We start from the raw sequence: 5,892 nt of genomic DNA, 5'->3' as shown, positions 1-5,892 counted from the left end.
ACTTCACTCTCAAATTTAATAAATCCTGGGACAAGCAGAAACTGTATTTTTAGCGGTGCATTTTGTGGCAGGCCAGACTGCTATAAAATGCACTCTCCTTGTAGCACCACTTCATCTTGGTTCAGAAGAGATGTCCTGGATATACATGATAATGTAACACGGGTGTTTTTGTGTGTTCATGTTTAGCGCGTTGGGTTGTGTTTTGAAAGCGAATGTTACGTTTTTAAAATGTGTTGTGCGACAGGTGTGTGTAGCACTGGTTACACATCTCAGAGCAATAGTCGAGACCACACCTTTACCTGACGTACAACGTGACGTATGGCGCACACTTTCAAAACAACAATGGCGGATAGAAGATATTGATCGAGGCGGCGGCTAATGCTCCTTTCGCTGGTTGCCAACAACCACTAAATAACAACAAGAAGAAAATATTGATCTGCTTTTCTTAGTTTTGCACGTTTAAGACGCAATTCAGACTCAAACAAAGCTGCAAAGCAGGAGAACAACATGACCATCAACTATTCTGTGCCACAGATCCAGCTCGCTGCAGCACAGAGTGATGATGAGATGGTGGAAGAACAACAGAGACAATTTACGGACCGTTAACATGTGCAACTTAGAAGTAGTCAGAGGTAACTGGATGGAGTTCAGTCAGGCTAAATGCACAGTTGATTGGATTATATCTGAAGATCGTATGCTATTCGTGACAACTCTGCTAGACTCCAAATTTCTCGTCCATGCGGGAGTATCTCAAAAGTAAATGAAACAACTAAACTTAACACTTTTTCCCTAAAAACGATTGACATGGGAAACATTAAAGTTGGATTGACACCAGCTAATCAGTCTGAAGGTAAGTGTTTTTTCACTTATTTGAGAGAAGTCAGAAATGCGTTCTTATTACTGTTTGTTTTGACCTTTAAGCTACCGTGCCAGGTTATTTTCATTCAAATGCTAAGACAAAATATCAATATCTCTGAATGTGGAGACTCAAAAGACTAGTTCGGTAATAGTTGCCGATGGATTTATGAGACTTGATAGAAAGTTGGACGTTTGTAAAGGTGAATCGTTGAACTAACGAGATTGCGCCCAAACGCTTAAAGCTGTTAGCTGGTCAGTGTTTTCAGGTGTGCTTGTACTACCTGTACGGTGCGGAGTGCTGGCTAAGTCATGTTAAACCCATTAAAGCGTCGAGCTCAAATATCTTTTCATTTTTGTGCACTGCTCTCTGGTCTTTTGTCGGCACACATTTTCTGTTTATTGAAGCCTTTTGTTATTAATTTTGATCATGTAAAAACTGGGAATTGGTCCCTATTGACAATACTCTTATTTTTCTTTCTGGGTTTTTTTCATTTAGGAAAGGTAATTGGTCATTGAACTTTTTGCAACTATGTGTATTTATAAATTATGTGGCTTCCGTGCACACAAATCTATATTGTTCAGTTTGCATGTTAAAAGCCACAAACATGTAGCTAACTATAGGATTTCTTGTGGAACTGAGAACTGTCCTGCCACTTTCAGAGCATTTTCCACCTTTCATTCACATATGCATAGGAATCACAGAACAAGAAGGGAGACCACTGAGGAGGAGTTTTATAAGTTCACTGGTGACCTCAGCTGTCAAGTTCCTGGATGTGGGTATGCTGCACGAAACTGTACAACTCTGTGCCCATCTCAGATTTCACATCAAAGACGGGGAAAAAAGTATTATGTCCATTTGAAGATTGCTCTAAATACTTCAGTGTCCGAACATCATTTTCCAGCCGTATTTCTCGAAAGCATAAGTAGACAGTTCAGCAGTCAAGGCAACAAAAAATTGGGGAATTTGCCATAATACAAGGACAGGACACAGTTAATCTATTGGGAGACAGTTGGCTTTGTGTAATGCAGGCTAAAATGCTCTTACCAACCAGCACTATACAGAGCATCATAGAGGAATTTCAGGATCTTCTCAGCTGTGCAATGCACAATGTTCTTGCAATACTGTCTGATAAACTGTCTTCATTTAATATTCCACAAGCAGAAGTGGACAAAATCAATCAATAACTTTTTTCATAGAGGACTATATATATATCTGAGTAAACTACTACGTAAACTGCTTCTTGCATTTAAAGGAGGTTTGTGTAGGTTCTGTACAACTCATAGACTTGAGTCTATGATTTGAAGGTCACTCATAGACTCATATGTCACTGATTAGCTTGATTAGCTTTTTTTTTCTCTTCACCATACTACACATGTACTTTGACAGTATAATATTGAAGAGCGTTTTGGGGCTCACATTGTCTGGTAGATACTTAACACAGAAAACATAAACAAAAGTAGACACTAAATCTAACACCATTAACCTTTCATTGGTAGTGGTACAACTAAGGGTTTGAAATTGTGACATACTGTCAAATATATTGACTCAAGGTCTTGCATTGAAAAGACCTTGAGTTTGTACTTCTTTTGCAGTCCTGGGATTGCTTCGTTTCATCTTCAGACAAGGTCCCCAAAAACTGCCTTGCCGTTACTACTCAGTCCTAATTGAAGGGTTCATCTTTTAGTGAGGACATATTTGTTGACATAGTAGCTTTTTAAGGTAACTTTTCCAATGATCTTTATTTATTTATTTTTTTAGACGGCAACAGACCAGAGAACCTGAATGACACCATTACTCTGGAGCCTTGCCCTGCTGCATCAGCTGAAACATCAAGCCATCCACCTCACCCCTCCTCCTCCAGGTCCACCACTATGTACAACCATTACTCCAGCTCTTGGGTCTCACACTTACAGATTCCTTGGGAAAGATTTCCACTCCGACTGTCGCATGCAATCACAAGAGGAGACAGAGCTCATCCAGAGGACAGGAGAAGTATGGTTAGACTTGTTGTGGAGGCCATGCAAGTTCACTGCAGGAACCGTAAACGTGCATCTTGTGAAGAAGTTGCTAAAATCATTGTAAACAGATACCCTCAAACATTTGCAGATTTTACTGAAAAGGGAGAAAGACTGGGTTGTGGACATTATTCACTACTAAGAAGCATCAAATCTAGAGTTGAACATGTTATTCGAGATAATACAACACAGATTTCGTCAAACAAAGAGAACCAGGAATGAGGAAGACTGCAGTCCCAACAGTAGTGCAACCCCACCTAAAAAAGTTATATGCCTTGTTTGATATCTATGGTTGTATAAATTGGCAGCCAGTTGAACTTCCTGAGGGGGAAACGCCAGCTTCTTTAGAGGAAAAGAAGCACATCTTGTTAACAATTTTTAATTCAGAAGGACCTGGAGCTGTGGAGAGACCTGATGTGGATGACTTCATGTGCCTCACATATATTTCTCAGCGGCAGCTTATCAACATTTGTCCCTCACTTTCAGTAGCTGAAATTCAGGAGCAGTGGCCGTTCTTGTTTACTCGGAAAGGTCTTTCGAACCACGAACTCACAGGCATCGATATCAGTGAGCGCTTAAGTCAGGCCCTCATAACCAAAGGCAGAAGGATTATTAACTATTTCTCCAGCCAGAAGCTTAAATGGAACCTTGGTATAAGGACACTCATCCAGCAGATAGAAAGTGAGGGAGTTTTGACCAACAACAAGGTTGGCACAGCAGCCATATTTCTCATGATGAAGTATTACAAGGAAGATGAAGACTCCCTCTTTGTCTTAGCAGATGTAAGCTTTTTTTTATACAGCTCTATGTTTAATGCTGTTGCTTGCTGTCCTGTTTTTGTTTTGTTTTTTGTTACATAAAATGTCCTTGTCCTTTTTCTGGCAGGAAACATCTACCAGGATGTCCCTTGAAGCAGAGAGCAACCTGCCAATCGCTCCAAGGCTGATTATGCTTGGTAAGAAGTCACTCATGAAATAGAGCTGATTAAACCATATTAAAATTTCTGTTTGGCACAGGAGCTTTTCGTGGACACAGGTATCCAGTCTCTGTTATGTTAGCTCAAATTTCTGTAATTTCCTTTATAAACCAAGGTTGTTGGACATGTGTCTCAGTGAACCCAGCAAGGTAGCAATATCAAATTTCACATTACATATTACTAATCAACATAGTAGTCTAGCTACACCAACAGCAGAAATACTGAAGTCAATACTGTAAAGTTTAACAGCAGCACAAACTATAAGCTCCAAAATAACCATACAGTTGATTCATCTCCGGTAATTTAATTGGGCTGACTCTTTGTTAGGTGTGTTTAATGTGCAGAATAATTCCCAATTATGTACAATTCTAATATGCTAAAATGGACTTATGTACATAAGGCCATTAATAATTAACTGTACGTAGCTATTTACTTTATGACTATCTACAGTGTGAAGAAGTGAAGTATTGAAATTATTTTATGTTGCATAATGACAACATGTTGCCCCTATACATTTAAGGACAAAGTTCAATGACCACCACCTGCTGGATGGTGAGTGCAGAGGGGCGTGTAATTGTTGAGCTGGACAAAGAGAACACCTTTGCTGATGCGATGTCAGTCTTCTTTGGTTCATTCTATGTATTGAACCTGGAATACCAGGAGTCAGCGTGTGCAACATTGGAACTAATTCAGAGGTATGTTTGTACAGGTAGCTAATTGTGATAGATGATGAATAAATTATCCCTAAGTAGGTCATTTTTTCACATCACAACTCAATGTTACTATTTATTGTGGCATGCTTTAAGGTTTTTTGTAAGGATAAAACCTGAGGAGGGAACAAAATGTACCTCCAAGGTTGGGACAAGCAGAAAGACTGGGACCACTGTGAAGCGAAAGGTTGTTCACATTAACCCTCATGTCACAACTTTCCTCCAGCGGCTTACTGAATTTGAGTGGAAAACTTCAAATTAGGTAACTGTTTCTGCCATTTTCGTGAATTTCTTGCATAATTTAAGTGACCAATGTGTTGTTACCTGTGTCTCCACAGACGGTCCATGGCCCATGCTTTCTGGACATTTACACAAGACGAACATCAATGAAGACAAGCTCTCCTGCCATCTTGCAAGAATCTGTCTCTGTCCAATAGGTTTTTTGAGTGCAACAGTTTTGATTTTTTTTTTTCCTTCTTTTACCCGTTTGTTAAAAATTATTTCAGCTACTTACACTTTAATTGTCACATGTATTGGCTCACCCTACAAATCAATGAACTCAGTTGACAAAGCAAGATCAGGGTTCAGTGCAGGTCAGTCAAGTTCCTTCACACCACACACGCTCATCCATGTCCTTGTGGACCCTGCTTCGTGCATTGATTTGGTGGTGTGAGCCAGTATTTTGGACAAAGTGTATATATAGAGGCAGAGGTGTGGGGCTTGATATTATATTCATTACAATTCAGTTTATTTGTATGGTGCCAACAAAATGAATGCCAAGGCACTTCACATTGTAGGTTTAAGACCCTACAAAATATAACTGAGAAAACCCAACACCTGAGCATATGTTGTTTGCCATGATATGGATATGACATAATATCGTTATTGTTTGTACAACCATCTGAGAAAATAATGGATTACATGGTTTAGTAAAAACAAGTGCTTCCTCGATGAAAATATGTTTTCAGTTCTTTTCAGTTTTTGATTTTGGAAATGTGTATTTCAGCAGGGAAAAATCAGAACAGAAATAAAAAGTGGTGTGAAGCACATGAATTATTTTGTATCTATCTATCTATCTCGATCAATCGATCTTTAGTGGGTGTATATATGTTTTTATATAATTATAAATAAATAAATAGTACCTTTTTTAATACAATACAATTTTTTGAACCCTGCAGTCTCTTACAGTATGTTACTGTTTCCTTAAATTACGACGTGTAAATCAGTAAATGACCGCCTGTAGGAACACGGTATCCTCTAGCAGAGATGAATATTTTTGGTACTGGTAATATAGTTATATGATAACGGTAAGTTGCTGGCAAATATATTGCA

General features: G+C 38.9%; 1 pseudogene; it reads left to right on the top strand.

The window, feature by feature from the left end:
• Positions 1-812: 812 nt before the first annotated feature.
• On the top strand, positions 813-5,415 carry LOC109200048 (uncharacterized; annotated as a pseudogene).
• The last annotated feature ends 477 nt before the right edge of the window (positions 5,416-5,892 follow it).

This window comes from Oreochromis niloticus, unplaced genomic scaffold (assembly GCF_001858045.2).
Source record: "Oreochromis niloticus isolate F11D_XX unplaced genomic scaffold, O_niloticus_UMD_NMBU tig00002504_pilon, whole genome shotgun sequence".
Taxonomy (NCBI): Eukaryota; Metazoa; Chordata; class Actinopteri; order Cichliformes; family Cichlidae; genus Oreochromis; species Oreochromis niloticus.
The sequence above is the reverse complement of the archived record's forward strand: the minus strand, read 5'-3'. Positions and strand labels throughout refer to the sequence as shown.